Raw genomic sequence first — 19,189 nt, forward strand, 5'->3', positions numbered from 1 at the left:
CTCACCAGCCCCGGGCAGGGAGGCAGTCAAATGGGGCCTCCTCCGACTCTCTCTCTCTCTCTCTCTCTCTCTCTCTTCTTCCGCTAGTCCCCACACTTCCCACAACCTTCTGCCCTCGCCCGCGCGAAATTAACTATGCACTCGCAGCTGGAATTAATCCCATCCACATACTACTCTTCTTCATAAATACCCAGAAACTCGCACCTGTCTTCTCGCCAAACGAAGCGCATACTGCAGACCGAAGGTAGAATATTGAAGGTAACCACCACAGTAAAGAACCACGCGAAACACTGTCGAACTTGTGTGGCTTACAAGTACGTGCAGAGTACACACGGCCGCACGAAGAGTTACTTGAGTAACTTGCGTTGGTGCAGACGAGAACTGGGCAACAAATAACGTAATTTTCACAAGTTATAAAGGACTGAGAAGTCATATTTGCCACGAAATCAATTCATCAGTATCTGGAGCTCGGCATCTGCCATACGACCACGGGACTCACCTACGTGCTTTCCTCTCCTCAAGGGCAGAAATTCACAAGTACCATCTGTTGAACGACGCACGTACTTCGTTCTGACAATCTTGCGTCGCTTCTCACGCTATCTTCCACATTTACAGTTCTCTCCCCTACATATGACTTTAGGTTAGTTAGGTTTCAGTAGTTCTGAGTTCTAGGGAACTGATGACCTCAGCAGTTAAGTCCCATAGTGCTCAGAGCCATTTGAACCATTTCGTCCGGCAATGAAAGCACTTGGGTGAGAGAAGTCTTCACACTTGCGATAAAGTCTCACTTAAGATCTTCACAAACGTAGAAGCTAAAATCTCTGCAGACGAAAACGAACTGTTGTTGTCGATGTGATTTTGAATTGCCTCTACACAGAGGAACTGAATGTAGTCACACATCTGTGAGCATAACAAAGCTATTGCGATGGGCGTTCAATAAGTGATACAACTTTCAAAGGCACATTTGCTGAGCAGTTATTTAGGAAAAAGTCGTAGTTACAAGTTGAAAAATAAAGACACATTAAAAAACCACCGATGAAATCCACGGCTATGCAAGCATTGCCTGCAGCCGCTGGAAAACAGAGGAAGAATTGCGATCGTGAGATGACGAAAGTGTAGGTTACTTTTTGGTTTTGACAGGTCCTGTACAGATCGGACGTGTGTGGCACACCGCCATTAGCATTGTATTGTTTCAATATTTTATTCGCGAGTTGCAGTCACCGGCACTCGTAGTCACACGATGTAAGTGCATTTTTAAACTATGTTTCTATCTCAGAATATAATTATTAGTAATCGATGTATGTTTTATTTTGTGTCACTAGTTATTTGTAAGATTGTTGAGTGTCTTGGCTTGGCAAAGAAAGGACCCGTAAATTGAAAAGATAGTCGTCCAGCACGAACCATCGACGTCTTCGGGTGCTGATCTGAAATACGAAGTCCGACATAAAAGATAAAAGGTGAATCTGCAAGAGCGCGGTCATAATTAACATAAAAAGCAAAGTTTGTAAGATGTATAACACAATTAATATTACGTACTGTTATCATTCTTCTGTGTGTGTAAAATTCAGATACAAACAAGACCAATCTATGTTTGTAAACTGATTATCGACAAGATAGAAAACAATTTTATGGTATTGCACAATTGTGACCTTACAATTGTTAGAACAACTGGAAATATAGCACAAAATCAAAAAGCCTGAATCTGTATTTAATGAATAAACAGCTTTCGCTAACCATAGTTATTTTAGCAACTTTAAAGGCTTATTTTAAGTTTATTCCTCGCATATGCCAACTTCTTAAAACTCATATATCTGATTCTATATCATAAACTTCATCTTTGATCACTTCAGGTTAAACCCCACGAGTGAAGTGTTTTGGGAACGCAAAGAAAAAGTGCACCGTGAGTGACGTGACACGCGGCAACACAATGGAGAGGCCAGCGTGCGCCGACGTTAAAAGGTTAAAGGCGGCGTTCTTTGTTTTCTCGGCAAGTTCTCCACTGTTTTTCCCCGCCGCTCTTTTTCACATATTTTCCGCGCTCGATTCACTTCATACAAAACCTAACATTTTTCTCATAACACGATACTGTATTTCGCCTCATTCCAGACCAATGTAAATTGCAGCTGAAGATGAACGCACGCGGTTTGAAATGCATCTCGTGTAATTTAATGGAAAACGAAAAAGTTGTGAGTGACGGAGTTTATGTTCCAACTTTCTGTGCACTGAATACAGTCGCGTTCACAGCTGTAAAATATGGATAAAACTTAAAATGTCCACCACTATTTGCACGTAACTTAATTGTGTCTAAAAGAGGGGGTTTTGCGTTAACAGTCAATTATGCTGCCCACCCCATCACCGCAAAAATAATGAAACGCACGAGAAAATAAATAATTTATTACGAACGTTCTTAATGCCAAGAAGGAAATTTTCGTTTATAGTGCCATTGATACAGACACACTTAAGTTTTATGTGTGGTAATACTGAAACACAGGTGTAATATTTTAAGTAGCAAGACAATAGTGAAGAGAAATCATTCCAAATTTGTATTATATTTAGAGAACAGGATAAATAAATTAAATTCAAGGGAAAAATGTCTCCGTATTGTCTGTTTCTTCCATAACTCCATTCTTGGAATCAGAAGCTGCAAAATTGTCTGTGCTGTCGAGGAAGAAATGGCAACACAATAGAAAGTTCTTTCTGCTTTACAACTGACAAATTACAAACTAGGCTGATCTCTCAGATGATGTAGGGTGTGGCATACGTCTCCCGTAGTCTTCACTCTTTAGAATACACTGACATTTTCTTCATTCTTCCATTTCAGAGTAAAAATGTTTAACGGCAATTTGAGATGGATGAGATATTTGTAGATTTTACACGTCTCCAATGGCAGTTTCAGCAGCATCTTTAGCAAAAAAAAAACACCTGTGTGCATCAGAGTCACATGGAATGCGTTCGTAGCTTGGGCTGGTTCGCCTGGATCACCTTTCTTCGTTTGTCTGCAGCTGCAAGATCTCTGACGGAGCTGACTATGCTGTTTACCGAACACTTGTGTGTTATCTGTTCAAACAGTTTGAGGCTAAATGGAAGAGCCCTTGACGCACAGCACTTGGAACTCCCGGAGGGAAGCGCCAACTTCTCTGTCCAGTCACACAGAAAAACGGGAACATTTCCACAATCCAATAAAACAATACGCGATGCTAGAAAGAACTTGCATTCATAGTAATTGAAACCTTACAACTTCGCCAGTTCGAAACATTTACGGTATTTATCATTTTTTAAAAAAATACGTCCATTAGATGGCGTCCTCCAGTACGAATACATTCGTGAAATCTGCTGTTGAGATTCCTCATTTACCGCTGCGACATCTCAGCTGGGATACTGTGAATTGCATCCCGATTTCTCTGTTTTTAACTCATCCAGGGTTCTCGGTCGAGTCGAGTAGACTTTGCTCTTGAGGTAGCCGCACAAGAAAAAAAAATCACAAACGGATAAATGTGGCGATCTAGAGGGCCAGGGAATGTTACCGAAACGCAACATACGCCATTGATTGCGTGCAGTGTGTGACGAGTCGGGCGCCTGCTTCAGACTGCAGCGGTTATTGGGGAGACGCCGTCGGCAGGCCTTTGATTCAGCCGGGCCGTCAGTTGCGCGTCTGTTCTCCCGCAGCCACACACCTCGGCAGCCGTCGTCTCCCCTGTCAGCTACAGCCCAGCACAGTTGCCTCGGCGCCGGTTTCGCAAAGCGCCATTTTGTCACGCACTGTATACTTTAGCCCTGGCGGCGTGCGAGCAATTTACAAACTTGGCCGTTTCAGAAATGCTCCCACCCTTTCTCCGAAGCCAATGGTCGATCCCTTTTGGACAGCGGCAATGACGTCTGCAGACTGCACTGGTTTTCTGCCCCCCTCCCCAGCGACACGCTTTATATACACTCGGCCTTTAGGGCTGCTACATCTACATCATATTCCGCAAGCCGCCTGATAAAGTGTGTGGCGGACGGGACTTTCGGTACCACTATCTGACCCCTCCGACCCTAACACACTGGGTGCGTCGGAAGAATGATTGTCGGTAGGCATGTGTATGACGAATGTCTGCCACGATTTCGTGCCACGACATGAGTGAAACCATCAGTCGTGGGGCGTGGACAGTTCACACGGAGGTGGAGTGTCAACGAAAGCGTGATTCAGTTGATCGCGCGAAGCCGGCCATGAACGAGCTCGAGGAGCTGTAAGGAACAATTTCGAAAATGTATAAAATTTCAAATATGGAAACAAACTTTTATTTCACTTACCACATTTGATACTGTGGGTCGTTGCTGAACGAATGGGCGAATGAAAGAATTCATCTTGTCAAAGCACAAGATTTTTGAAACTTTCTGGCAGATTAAAACTGTGTGCCGGACCGAGACTCGAACTCGGGACCTTTGGCTTTCGCGGGCAAGTGCTCTGCCATCTGAGCTACCCAAGCAAGACTCACGGCCCGTCCTCACAGCCTTGCTTTTGCCAGCCCTGTGCTGTGAGGACGGAGCGTGACTCGTGCTTTGGTAGCTCAGTTGGTAGAGCACTTGCCCGCGAAAGGCAAAGGTCCCGAGTTCGAGTCTCGGTCTGGCACACAGTTTTAATCTACCAGAAAGCTTCATATCAGCGCATAATCCGCTGCAGAGTGAAAATCTCATTCTGGAGAAGATTTTTGGTTTACAAACCTCGTCATTGCCAGCTCCAGACCGTTCGCTTTCGATTATTTTCTTAAGTTCCTGCCAATACGAACTCAAGTTTTTAAATTTCGCCGTTACTTCTTTCGGTCCGAATCCTGGAATTTGGAGCGCATCACTAATTCTTTTGGCAGCAGCCAATCTTGCATTCGGTCTCTGCAACATTCTTGCATCTCTTCTGTGCTTATATCACACAAGACCTGCTCAGTAGCGTAAATCTCCAGAAATTCTCAAGTTTCACTGTCTTGCAACTTGATCACACGACCTTTAATGACATTAGTCGCCATCTGACACTGCCGCACACGAGGCAAACTCACGACTGAAAAGCAAACACGTCTGATGTGAAGCGTGAGCCCTCACGCCTGCCCGTGACGTCACAGTCAAACTCACGTCTCTTCGTTCACACGGGTAGTGTTCCACGACTGCATGCCTCACGCTAGCGTGTCACGCCCCGTGGGAACCCGGCTTTAGAGATGGGTCGTTCGCGAAAGGAGCGACAACAAATTCTAAGGAACGGTCTTTCGTAGTTCACTTGGGTCGCGGCTTTCTACTTACAGTTCCCGGGAACGGCAAACGGCCGGTCTCGTCTTTCTCCGCGTGGCCACTCGTCGCAGTTCCACTGCCAGCTGCTCATAATTCAGTATCCAGTTATCCGTTCCGTTTACTGCGCACGCCCATTCTAGATCCGTTTCAAATCTTTTCTGAACTCTGAATTTCTGGTTCTTTTCGTATTCTATTCAACGTCCACGACCGGTAACAAAACGGCGTATCAGCTTACTTCAGTATCTACATCTACATCTACATCCGTACTCCGCAAGCCACCTGACGGTGTCTGGCGGAGGGTACCTTGAGTACCTCTGTCGGTTCTCCCTCCTATTCCAGTCTCGTATTGTTCGTGGAAAGAAGGATTGTCGGTACGCTTCTGTGTGGGCTCTAATCTCTATGATTTTATCCTCATGGTCTCTTCGCGAGATATACGTAGGAGGGAGCAATATACTGCTTGACTACTCGGTGAAGGTGTGATCTCGAAACTTCCACAAAAACCCGTACCGAGCTACTGAGCGTCTCTCCTGCAGAGTCATCCACTGGAGTTTATCTATCATCTCCGTAACGCTTTCGCGATTACTAAATGATCCTGTAACGAAGCGCGCTGCTCTCCGTTGGATCTCCTGTATCTCTTCTGTCAACCCTATCTGGTACGGATCCCACAATGCTGAGCAGTATTCGAGCAGTGGGCGAACAAACGTACTGTAACCTACTTCCTTTGTTTTCGGATTGCATTTCCTTAGTATTCTTCCAACGAATCTCAGTCGCCATCTGCTTTACCGACGATCAACTTTATATGGCCATTCCATTTTAAATCACTCCTAATGCCTACGCCCAGATAATCTATGGAATTGACTGCTTCCAGTTACTGACCTGCTATATTATAACTAAATGATAAAGGATCTTTCTTTCTATTTATTCGCAGCGCATTACACTTGTCTACATTGAGATTCAATTTCGCGATGCGTCAATTCGCTGCAGATCCTCCTGCATTCCAGTACAATGTTTCATTGTTGCAACCTCTCGATATACCACAGCATCATCCGCAAAAAGCCTCAGTGAACTTCCGATGTCATCCACAAGGTCATTTATGTATATTGTGAATAGCAACGGTCCTACGACACTCCCCTGTGGCACACCTGAAATCACTCTTACTTCGGAAGACTTCTCTCCATTGAGAATGACATGCTGCCTTCTGTTATCTAGGAACTCTTCAATCCAATCACACAATTGGTCTGATAGTCCGTATGCTCTTACTTTGTTCATTAAGCGACTGTGGGGAACTGTATCGAACGCCTTGCGGAAGTCAAGAAACACGGCATCTATCTGGGAACCCGTGTCTATGGCCCTCTGAGTCTCGTGGAGGAAAGCGCGAGCTGGGTTTCACACGACCGTCGTTTTCGAAACCCATGCTGATTCCTACAAAGTAGATTTCTAGTCTGCACAAAAGTCATTATACTCGAACATAATACGTGTTCCAAAATTCTACAACTGATCGACGTTAGAGATACAGGTGTATAGTTTTGCACATCTGTTCGAGGTCCCTTCTTGAAAACGGTGATGGCCTGTGCCCTTTTCCAATCCTTTGGAACGTATTTCGATATACAGAAGAGATGTAGAACGGCAAGACTTTTCGCTGTTAGACACGTACAGGAATTCGTCAACGGCACACACGAGTGACCATTTTCCGTCTCTTTTCGATCCAAGGTAAAAGAGCGTGTTCATTGTTACGGAAGGCAGACCGACTTACAGCCGAATGAAGCCCGCGCTCCGAAATCGAGTGTCTGGTGTCGCATATTGTAAAAGACAACATGATAACTCCTACGATATTATTTCAGTGGTACAGGGTGGCGCACGAAAATTCGGCCCCGAGTACTGGACTGCTCATTGTCGCCAACCAATCGTCATATATTGTTTCGAAGTTGTTGTTTGTATTAGCTATCTGCTATTTCTTCACTGCCGAATTAATACATGCTCATCTATTCTGCTCGTAGCGGTCAACAAACCGTGCGTAATTGGCGAGCAGTCTGTGTTTCGTTCGGGGCCTTGTATTATTTGACTGCGATCAGCCACATAACGCTACACTTCGCTAAAGACAGGGTTAGAGGTTTTGCAGAATGACGGAAATTACTCGTACAAGTGTGTGAGAATTCTCTAATGAATAAAAAGTCTACACTCTACGTGGAAGGCAAGTGCCCCCTCTTGGCTCTTCCATCCGTCAGTCAACTCTGCTACTAATTTTTCGTAAGAACGATATACCAAGCACAAATGAACGGTGAACGAGTAAAACTGAACGGTTCCCAAAAAAGAGCGGTCACCAGTGAACTAGTTCCCAAGGAAGAACGACTTTGCCCACCTCTGCTCTGTATTCGCTGTAATTCCACGAATTTTCTCCTCCTGGTCAGTAGGCTAGATGTATGTGGTGGGAAGTAATATGTTGTCCGACTCCTGAAAAGTGCTGTCCGCCCACCTGGCGTTTCTGAGTCGTTACTGCACGTTGGCGTCGAACATACGTGGTGGTCACACGTGACCGGACCGTGCAGCAGTGGAAGTCTGAAACACGTTCTCCACGATTAGACGCTAGGAACAAATCTACGGACACTGTAACACTGAAAACGCGTTTGGTGACAAGATGAACCCTATCAGATTTTCCCTTCCCACTTTTGATCAGTTGCTGCGAATTGCAACCTCTCACGAATGGATCCGCACTGTTTGGACTACTCTGCATCGACACACATTGTCATTAGAGCCTGCTTGCGTGCAGCTGTCTCAGAAACCTAGAAACGTCGAATTAACTTCAGATCCCCGCATCTCGTGGTCGTGCGGTAGCGTTCTCGCTTCCTACGCCCGGGTTCCCGGGTTCGATTCCCGGCGGGGTCAGGGATTTTCTCTGCCTCGTGATGGCTGGGTGTTGTGTGCTGTCCTTAGGTTAGTTAGGTGTAAGTAGTTCTAAGTTCTAGGCGACTGATGACCTCAGAAGTTAAGTCCCATAGTGCTCAGGGCCATTTGAACCATTTTGATCCCCAGCCCATAGGAGCCATTACTTCGCGTGAATACAGTCAGTCATATTCCAGAAGAAACATAGTTTCCGTATCTGTGCGGGTTTCGTGACAGTCGATCTTAGTGGTTTGTGTCTGTAATTCAAAGGACTACCTCTATTTCTTTTTTGTGTGTATTGGTGTGACCTGCGCAACATTTCAGTCTTCAGGCACGGATCTTTCGTCAAGTCAGCGGTTGTATACTGTAGTCGCTATTGCATACGGCGGTGCTATTGCATCAGCATACTCCGAAAAGAAATGTAGCTATACTATGTACGTGATAAGAATCAAACTGTCTTCCGCGTTTCTCTAAATGTCAATGGATTTCCTTTCACGTGGAGCAAACCCAAGCTGTGACCAATACAGTCGAGTACGACCATAAGGGTACGCTTTATGGCGTACTTAGGCGTACGTACACTGAACGATAGCGTGCGCGACAACAGCTTTACCGCCGCACTAAACGTTGACAGCACTGGCCAACCAGCGGTCCAGCTAGCCCCCAATGCTGCGGGCAGTTGCGGTTCACACGCTAAAAGAGACGGGCAGAGAAACAATGTAGCTTCCAATGTCATTTCATTTTCAAAGAGAATGAAATAATAATCGTCAAAACTGCGGCGATACTGCCCGCTTCTTAGGTGGCCAGACGGAAAGCATGAAATGGTCTCGTTCTCATATGCCATCGTATTATAATCATAAACAAGACGGATGGAAATTACTCTTATTATAATCACAGACTAGAGGGATGAAAATTGCTAACTTAAACACAGCTTAATTTTTCCAAGCAAGCTATGTGTGATGCAAAAGCGCACTGCAGGGGTTTCACTGTACTGTTACTATTGACGCCACTGAAGGCATCGCAGTCAGTCGTCTGGTAATGTCTTAGCGCCTTCCTCATCCGAATCAGAGAGGTGTTTCTCAGTTCCGGGACTGTCGTCTGCTACGCTGATGACGGGTGGGTCAACAACAGAGTCCACGGAGCCAAGCAGGCGCCGCATTTTCTCCTCTTTTACGACGTCTCGTTGTACGCACTGCCAACGTTCGGCAGTACGTGACAAAGCTGCGTGCGTCTGGCAGCTTAACAGTCTTGCTGCTTCTCGGGCCAAATCCCGCAGCTTGGCTCCAGATCAGTTCTGTTGCGTTCATGTTGTAATGTTACAGCAGCAAATGTAAACATGCAGCATTTGTATGGTGTACTCAGTGATCTGTGGTATAAAACGATTGACACAGTCCAAATAAAGAGAATGTGGTTTTTCATTTTTGCCTTAAAAATTAAATTGTTATGTTTCCTTCATTTAGGCAACTTTTATTAACTGTCTTTCATAAAAAAATGGATAATTAAGAATTTGTATTTGAAATAAAAACAGGAATTTAGCGTGCAATATTTAATAAGAAACAAGACGTCCATAAGTCACAAAAAATGATGTATTTTACAGTTACGAGATATAGGTGTTTCAAACTGACCGAGAAAAATCAACGACTAAAATAAGATTTGAACCGACGAACTATAAACTGTTGTCGATTCTTCCGTCAATTACGCTCCCGATATTTTTTCTTTTTTTCCTCTATCTACTTCCTAATCCATCCTTTTTTTTTCAGCAACCCAATTTTTTATTAACCACTTTTATTTATATTTTTAATGATTCTTTTTTTTTGTATTTTTAGGATGGTCAGGGCGTCGTACACGCCGCACTAGCAGTTGGGTCTCTTCACGGCACTGCCAATGCGTCGAGGCTCAAACCCCTCCCACCCCTTTTTCATGTTCTCTGTTGGGTCACAGCACTAAGTGTGCAGGAATCTTAACACAATATTCCCATTCTCCGATGTAAGAAACGCAAATAAACCTCTTCTCTCAGTAGAAACTGAACACTGATAAAAAAAAATCTTAACAATTCTTCTCGAATCACTGACAATTTTCTTCTGTTCGTTTTCGTTCGAGGTGTTGTTGTGGTTCCACATATTTACCCGACACCCATTCTTTCAAAAATGACCTTCAGCATGTTGCCGTAGTGCTTCTTGTGGCTGCGATGCGTGCTGATTTTTTTTGCATATTCACACTTCATGTAAACGCGGAGTTCTATCTCGTTGTCCGACCCAAGTGTGTGGATGACATAACTGACATACTTACCCAGTAACCAGCTAATGGCGTTGGTTTTTAATTTCGGAAAGTATGTCATGTCTGGTCTCAGGAGGAGCGATGGCGTTATATATTCCGTAGAGGATCTGGTGAGAAAGGCGATCAGCTACACGCCCTTTTTGTGTTTGGGTCTCGCCTGAAGCTAATACAGTCCCTCGGAAACCTTCAAAGCCTACTATATCCGTAAATTTATGAAAAACATTAAGAACAAGCTATTGCTCGGTACTTTGTAACCCTGTTCCACGCGCACGTTTCACTACGGAACGGGAACCAAAGTCAGCCATTTTGATTCTCCGTATTAACAGCGCGAGAATCAGAGCACAACAATGCAGAGGATGTCACTGTACACGATCTTTGAAATAAAAACTACACAGCTAAACCGTGAATAAGAAAAATGTTGATGGCTGTTAATCCGTTTGAATGTTTTGCAGTTTAATTTAACGTAACTTACATCTACATGGACAGTCTGCAAATCAGATTTAAGTGCCTGGCAGAGGGTTCATCGAACCACCTTCACAATTCACTATTATTCCAATCTCGTATAGCGCCCGAAAAGAATAAACACGTATATCTTTCCGTACGAGCTCTGATTTCCCTTATTTTATCGTGGTGATTGTTCCTCCCTATGTAAGTCGGTGTCAACAAAATATTTTCGCATTCGGAGGAGAAAGTTGGTGTTTGGAATTCCCTGAGATGATTACGTCGCAACGAAAAAGCCTTTCTTTTCGCGATGTCCAGGCCAAATCCTGTATCATTTCTGTGACACTCTCTCCAATATTTCGCGATAATAGAAAACGTGCTGCCGTTCTTTGAACTTCTTCGATGTACTCCGTCACTCCTATCTGGTAAGGATCCCACACCGCGCAGCAGTATTCTAAAAGTGGACGGACAAGCGTAGTGTAGACAGTCTCCTTAGTAGGTCTGTTACATTTTCTAAGTGTCCTGCCAATAAAACGCAGTCTTCCCCACAACATTTTCTACGTGTTCCTTCCAATTTAAGTTGTTCGTAATTGTAATACCTAGGTATTTAGTTGAATTTACGGCCTTTAGATTTGACTGATTTATCGTGTAACTGAAGTTTAACGGATTCCTTTTAGGACTCATGTGGATGACCTCACACTTTTCGTTATTTAGGGTCAACTGCCAATTTTCGCACCATTCAGATATCTTTTCCAAACTGTTTAGCAATTTGTTTTCATCTTCTGGTGACATTGCAAGTCGATAAACGACAAATCGTTTATATAGATAAGAACAGCAATGGGCCTGTAACACTACCTTGGGGAACGCCAGAAATCACTGCTGATTTACTCGATGACTTTCCGCCAATTACTACGAACTTTGACCTCTCTGACAGGAAATCGCAAATCCAGTCACATAACTGAGACCATATTCCATAAGCACGCAACTGCACTACAAGCCGCTTGTGTGGTACAGTGTCAAAAGCCTTCTGCAAAAGTACGGAATCGATTTGAAATCCCTCGTCAATAACTCTCAACACTTCACGCGAATAAACAGCTAGTTGTGTTTCACATGAAGGATGTTTTCTAAACCCATGTTGACTGTGTGTCTATAGACCGTTTTATTCGAGGTAATTCATTATGTTCGAACGCAACATACTAGGTCCACAACTTTGCTTCCGCCGTTTTTTTCTCGAAGTATTTATTGTGAAAAACTTGGAAAAAAATTATGGTGACAGTATCGCCCATCGCTGGCCACTACGTTCTCCCATCTTTCGGATAGCATACGAATCCCGTGGCGGAACAAATGGGCGCCTTTTGTGGGGATCCGTGAATCGATTTACTTTTACACTTGTTCATATGATCGGAAGTGCTGCTCAGCCACACTGTATGCCACTGATCGAAAAATGTGGCAGTCAGGGAGAGCAACGTAAGCAGGCAGGATAGGACTTCTCATTTCAACGTTTCCGTGTGTATATCGACGGATTCTGCGACATGGGGCCGAGCGCTGACCTGCTGCAAAATTCCCTTCACGCGTCTATCTCTGTACTGCGGCCGTCTGTGTTTCTGTGCTGGGCTACGAAAACGTTCTGTCTTGCCCCGCCATGCCGGTCTTCGACATCAGAATCACCGCTCTTAAGGCGTTGGAAACATTCTCTGCACGTTCCTCCACTAACCGTTCGCTCACCACTGGTCTTACCCTGCATTATAAACGCTTTCAAGAGCGCAACAACACCAGTGTACGTGTGGTACGGCGTCTCCCCAACGATCGCGTTTGTGTTTGTTCACATCGGGTTTATTCTTATGACGAACGGAGTATAGAGTACGGACTGGACCGTTAGACGACTCTTATTAAGTGATCTCAATAATAATAATAATAATAATAATAATAATAATAATAATAATAATAATAATGATGATGATGATGATGATTGTATTGTATTGCATTGAATGTTAACCGGGGACCTAGAAACGACGGAGAGGCTCCGTCCTCGTCACAGCCGCAGTGATCGACAACCCCACGACGGCTACCGCAGTCTACTTCACCCCTCCGCCGCCCAACACAGAACCCGGGGTTATTGTTCGGTTCGACCCCCGGTGGAACCCCCAGGGAACGTCTCACACCAGACGAGTGTAGCCCCTACGTCTGCGTGGTAGAGTAATGGTGGTGAACGCGAACGTGGAGAACTTGTTTGCGCAGCAATCGCCGACATTGCGTAGCTGAGGCGGAGTAAGGGGAACCAGACCACCTCAGGCAGATGGAAAACCGCCTAAAAACCACCCACAGACCGGCCAGCTCACCGGACCTCGACACAAGTAAGCCGGGCGGATTCGTCCCGGGGACCAGGCGCTCCTTCCCGTGCGTTACGCCGTCGTCACACGGGCCGTGCTGTCTAACGTTAACGCTGAGCGTGCCAAGTTCAGCGTGCTGCTGAACGCTCAGGAACGATGCGACTCCTGCACACGGGACGTGGGCCCCAACGTGGTATACGCCGTGCAACGTGGTATACGCCGTGGCAACGCACTGCAGCTGCAGTTGAGGGATGTCTCTAGTTCGTAAATCACGCTGTTTACTCAACGGGCGCGCGTAAAATTCCCAAGTTAGGTATTTTAAAACGCACATTTCGTCCATCGTCCACAAAAAGTAAAGTACCATGTCCAATCAATAAGGACACAGGCTTATAAAAGTTCCATTACAAACAGTGCGGTACAATTTTGGAATACTTCTCCGCATAAGGTAAACATTATTTCATCATTCCGACATTTTAGTAAAACCCGAAGGTCGGTCTTACTTGCTCACTGTTCCTACCTAGTAGCAGAATCTTTGCAACATGTGAATTACGAAGCGTAAAAGAAAATGGAGCAAAATATCTTCATACAAGTAGCGCAAGCTGTCATCCCTCAAAGGGTGAGCTTCTATTTAAATAACATCAATTGTTATAACATATACTATATATCAAACTAATAAAGAAGTATGACAACCTAATAAAAACGCGAATGGTAGGAAAAAAATTGGAAGTGTTAAGTCGCGAACCACCGCCCCCAACAAAAACTCATTACTGGACAGAGACGCTACTCATTACGCTAAACCAACAACTCATTCCTTGTTATTAGCCACATTATACTAGCTCTTGCTAAAAACGTTAATCGTAGATAATTATATTACTAACTCAAATTTAATTGTAACAAACTGTACCTACAACAATGTGTTTTGGGTGGATCTTCAGTGTGTCGCTGCCTTCAAAATAGCATACTCTCATAATACGCAAGTTACAATAATTCTGTTGCCACGAATGTGATGTTTCTCATTATTTGATTGGAACAAATAACACAACTAACAACGGCTTTTCCAGTGACTCTCAGTTTACCGGTGCTCAGAAACGGCATATACACATATAGGTTTGAAATGAACGCCAATATGGCGCCTCCCGACTCTGTACGGGAGGGAGACGGCGCGCGCGTGACGTAGGTGGCGTTGTGCCACCTCATTGGTCAACGCTCAGACGCACGCTCACAATATCTGACATGCCAGCTCTAAACATCTGACATGCCAGATACCGCTCTGCACGTTCGGGAAGACTCCCGAACCTGCTGTTCCGCGCTGTGACGTCAGAAACTCGGCACGCTCAACGCTCAACGTTCGGGTGCACGGTCCGTGTGCCGACGGCTTTAGACCGCACGGCCAACCGGGCGTGCATGATGATGATAACTGAGCTCTGATTACATTCCGGCGTTGCGCTAGGAAAGCGAGTGGAACGCCATAGGGCTACGTGTTGTGTCGAGAGTGCGCGCAGTGCAGAATGCCAAACGACCGACAGCTGCCACGTAGCGGGGACGGTTCTGGGAAGGCGAGCCGTTATCAGCGAGGTACGGCGTCACGGCAGAGTGTGTCGGACAGCCAGCGCGGCCACTGGGCGACGCCTGAGAGGCGCTGCAGGCGATGAGGCAGCCTCAGCACACCGGAAACGTCGCGCCTCCTACACTCTCTCGTTTCCATAACAGTGCCTCCATGGACACACAGTCATCGGAATTGTCACGACGCCACAGTCTTGTTTTGTTTCCGGTTCGAAGTGATGAAAGCGTTATTCATCGCCTGTGATGACGACACAAACAACTGCCACGACAGCTTCGTAGCGGCCAAACAATTCCGCACTCATGATCCTCCGTTGCTCTTCAAGGTCGTTTGCTAATCGGCGATGACACACACACAGCTCTGACAACCCCAACTGGTGGACGAGTGTGTCACTAGTACCGACAGACACGTCCAGCTGAGCAGCGAGGTGTCCGATTGTGATCAAACGATCGCCTAGAATGAGAGTGTCCGCACGTTCTAGAATGAGAGTGTCCGCACGTTCCAACACTGCAGCAGTCACAGCTGTGTGTGGCCGTCCGGCACGCGGGAGATGGGACAGGTTTTCTGCGACCTCGTGCAGATGACGACGGATGCCTCGCCCAACGACTCACCGTGCATTTGTTCATTGCGAGGCAGACATTCTGGAACCACCTTTGAATACCTGTGAAGCTCTGGTTTTCAGCCGAGCTAAATTACAGCTCTTTCCTTGGAAAGCAGTTCTGTTACGGACGCCATTTTAAAGGCTACGATTCGCGTCGCCACCTATCGGATCTTTATGGAAGATTCATTAGCAAGTGTAAGGCGTTCGACTCAGTTCCGCACTGTCGCTTGTTCCAAAAAGCTCGCGCTTCCGGTTCATCTGATGACATAAGAGGTTGGATAGAAAGTTTTCTAACAGACCGAGAGCAGTATGTCGTCCTGAACGGGGAGTCTTCAACAGAAACAAGCGTAACTTCAGGTGTGCCCCAGGGCAGCTTAGTAAGTCCTCTACTTTATAGTATTTACATAAACGATCTGGTTGATGGTATTGACATCAGCATTACACTGTTTGCCGATGACGCTTAGTCTACAGGAAAGTAGTATCACACGAAAGTTGTGAACAAATCAATGAGGAGTTGCAGAAAATAAATGCGTGCTGTGATGACTGGCAGTTATCTCTCAATATTAGTAAGTGTAACCTACTGCGTATAACAAGGAGAAAATACCCATTATTGCATGAGTACAAAATAAACGACCAGTCTTTGAAAGCGGTAACATCAGTCAAGTATCCGGCTGCGACTATGATCTCAAATGGAATGATCAGATTACACAAGTAACGGGTAAGGCGAACTCTAGATTGCAGTTTATTTGTAGAATCCTGTAGCGATGCAGTCCTTCAACAAAGGAAACAGCTTACAGCTTACAACACGTTAGTTCGTCCAGTCTTGGAGTATTGTTCGTCTGTATGGGGCTATTACCAGCTGGGTCTCATTCAAGAGATTGAGAAGGTCCAAAGAAGAGCGGCAAGATTCGTAACTGGTACATTTAGCCATCGCCACAGCGTAACAAATCTCGTACAAAGTTTGAAGTGGGACACACTTGCAGATAGACGGCGCGCTGAACGGAAGGGGCTGCTCACTAAATTCCGAAGTCCGATCTTTTGCCGAGGATGTACAGAATATATTACTACCACCAACTTTCAAATCGCCTAATGATCACCATTCAGAGATAAGAGAAATTAGAGCTCGTACTGAGGCGTTCAGACAGTCGTTTTCTCCCTCGAGCGATCCGCGAGTGGAACAGAGAGAGAGAGAGAGAGAGAGAGAGAGAGAGAGAGAATATGACTGGCGTGAAATGTGCTCTCTACCTCACACCGCTTGGTGGCTAGCGGAGTATATATGCAGATGTAGAAGAACAGGCGCTAAAGCGCCAATATTCCACGATGTTCCGGAACAAATTCCGCATTTTTTTCCCTCGAAATAGGTCGAGGAAAAAAAAAGCATGTGTTGCGTGCTGTCATAATCTACTCATGAAGTCATGCACCTGTGTGAAAAACCAGCATTCCTCAAAACGTCAAATACTTAACACATTAACTCTTTTCGAAAGTACTCAGACATTTGCAGCTGTTTTATACATATTAGTTCGATTCTTTGAAGAATCGGGGGTGGTGTTAGTTGACAGGTTCTATACAGAATTTGCAAATAACTTAGCTCGAGCGTCAATAATAAACAAATTCATTTCACATAAAAAATGATGTACTATTTCCTGAGGATAATATAGGCCGGCCGCTGTGACCGAGCGGTTCTAGGCGCTCCAGTCTGGAACAGAGCAACCGTTACGGTCGCAGGTTCGAATCCTGCCTCCGACATGGTTGTGTGTGACGTCCTTAGGTTGGTTAGGTTTAAGCAGTTCTAGGGGACTGATGGCTTCAGCTGTTAAGTCCCATAGTGCTCAGCCATTTGATTTGAGGATAAGATCAATGTGTCACAGCTGGAATCAATGAACTCACAGAATTACATGGGCTATCAGTTTGTACAGATACACTCATGGAAATGGAAAAAAGGACACATTGACACCGGTGTGTCAGACCCACCATACTTGCTCCGGACACTGCGAGAGGGCTGTACAAGCAATGATCACACGCACGGCACAGCGGACACACCAGGAACCGCGGTGTTGGCCGTCGAATGGCGCTAGCTGCGCAGCATTTGTGCACCGCCGCCGTCAGTGTCAGCCAGTTTGCCGTGGCATACGGAGCTCCATCGCAGTCTTTAACACTGGTAGCATGCCGCGACAGCGTGGACGGGAACCGTATGTGCAGTTGACGGACTTTGAGCGAGGGCGTATAGTGGGCATGCGGGAGGCCGGGTGGACGTACCGCCGAATTGCTCAACACGTGGGGCGTGAGGTCTCCACAGTACATCGATGTTGTCTCCAGTGGTCGCCGGAAGGTGCACGTGCCCGTCGACCTGGGACCGGACCGCAGCGACGCACGGATGCACGCCAAGACCGTAGGATCCCACGCAGTGCCGTAGGGGACCGCACCGCCACTTCCCAGCAAATTAGGGACACTGTTGCTCCTGGGGTATCGGCGAGGACCATTCGCAACCGTCTCCATGAAGCTGGGCTACGGTCCCGCACACCGTTAGGCCGTGTTCTGCTCACGCCCCAACATCGTGCAGCCCGCCTCCAGTGGTGTCGCGACAGGCGTGAATGGAGGGACGAATGGAGACGTGTCGCCTTCAGCGATGAGAGTCGCTTCTGCCTTGGTGCCAATGATGGTCGTATGCGTGTTTGGCGCCGTGCAGGTGAGCGCCACAATCCGGACTGCATACGACCGAGGCACACAGGGCCAACAGCCGGCATCATGGTGTGGGGAGCGATCTCCTACACTGGCCGTACACCTCTGGTGATCGTCGAGGGGACACTGAATAGTGGACGGTACATCCAAACCGTCATCGAACCCATCGTTCTACCATTCCTAGACCGGCAAGGGAACTTGCTGTTCCAACAGGACAATGCACGTCCGCATGTATCCCGTGCCACCCAACGTGCTCTAGAAGGTGTAAGTCAACTACCCTGGCAAGCAAAATCTCCGAATCTGTCCCCCATTGAGCATGTTTGGGACTGGATGAAGCGTCGTCTCACGCGGTCTGCACGTCCAGCACGAACGCTGGTCCAACTGAGGCGCCAGGTGGAAATGGCATGGCAAGCCGTTCCACAGGACTACATCCAGCATCTCTACGATCGTCTGCATGGGAGAATAGCAGCCTGCACTGCTGCGAATGGTGTATATTCACTGTACTAGTGCCGACATTGTGCATGCTCTGTTGCCTGTGTCTATGTGCCTGTGGTTCTGTCAGTGTGATCATGTGATGTATCTGACCCCAGGAGTGTGTCAATAAAGTTTCCCCTTCCTGGGACAATGAATTCACGGTGTTCTTATTTCAATTTCCAGGAGTGTATGAACTGGAGCTATGAAATACGCTTATTCGTACGTAAAATGTCCTCGTAATTCGTGGCAACCACAGAAATATCCGCGGTGTTATTGAATCTGTATATTGAGCAAGCGGTAAAGGAAACAAAATGTTGAGTAGGAATTAAAATCCATGGAGAAGAAACAAAAACTCTGAGGTTTGCATACGACATTGTAATTCTGTCAGAGACAGCAAAGGACGAGTCATAAGTAGCCTATAACGTTCATTGCCGTGTGCCATCTGTTGGCGGAATTTCGTACTTCTTCCCGTGAACCTCTTAACTGGGATTTTCGAGACAAATCGCTAGTAGCAACCAAAAAGCGCAGTTAACGTTCGACGGCCTAAGTTCGTACTACTGTTTCTGTAACTGGGACTTCGGTGACGAGTCGAATCTGGAAGTCAAGTAGGAACTAAAAAGCGCAGTTAAGATTACACGCCGTATCTCATCTGTTGCCGTACGTCCGTACTTCGTCCTGAGGACCTTGTGTAGCACG

General features: G+C 46.1%; 1 protein-coding gene across 1 annotated transcript in view; it reads right to left on the reverse strand.

The window, feature by feature from the left end:
- Nucleotides 1-19,189, reverse strand: part of LOC126295067 (nascent polypeptide-associated complex subunit alpha, muscle-specific form-like) — a 396,552-nt gene that overhangs the window by 336,352 nt on the left and 41,011 nt on the right. The window lies entirely within an intron of this gene.

The sequence above is a fragment of the Schistocerca gregaria genome, chromosome 11 (genome assembly GCF_023897955.1).
Source record: "Schistocerca gregaria isolate iqSchGreg1 chromosome 11, iqSchGreg1.2, whole genome shotgun sequence".
In the NCBI taxonomy this organism is placed as follows: Eukaryota; Metazoa; Arthropoda; class Insecta; order Orthoptera; family Acrididae; genus Schistocerca; species Schistocerca gregaria.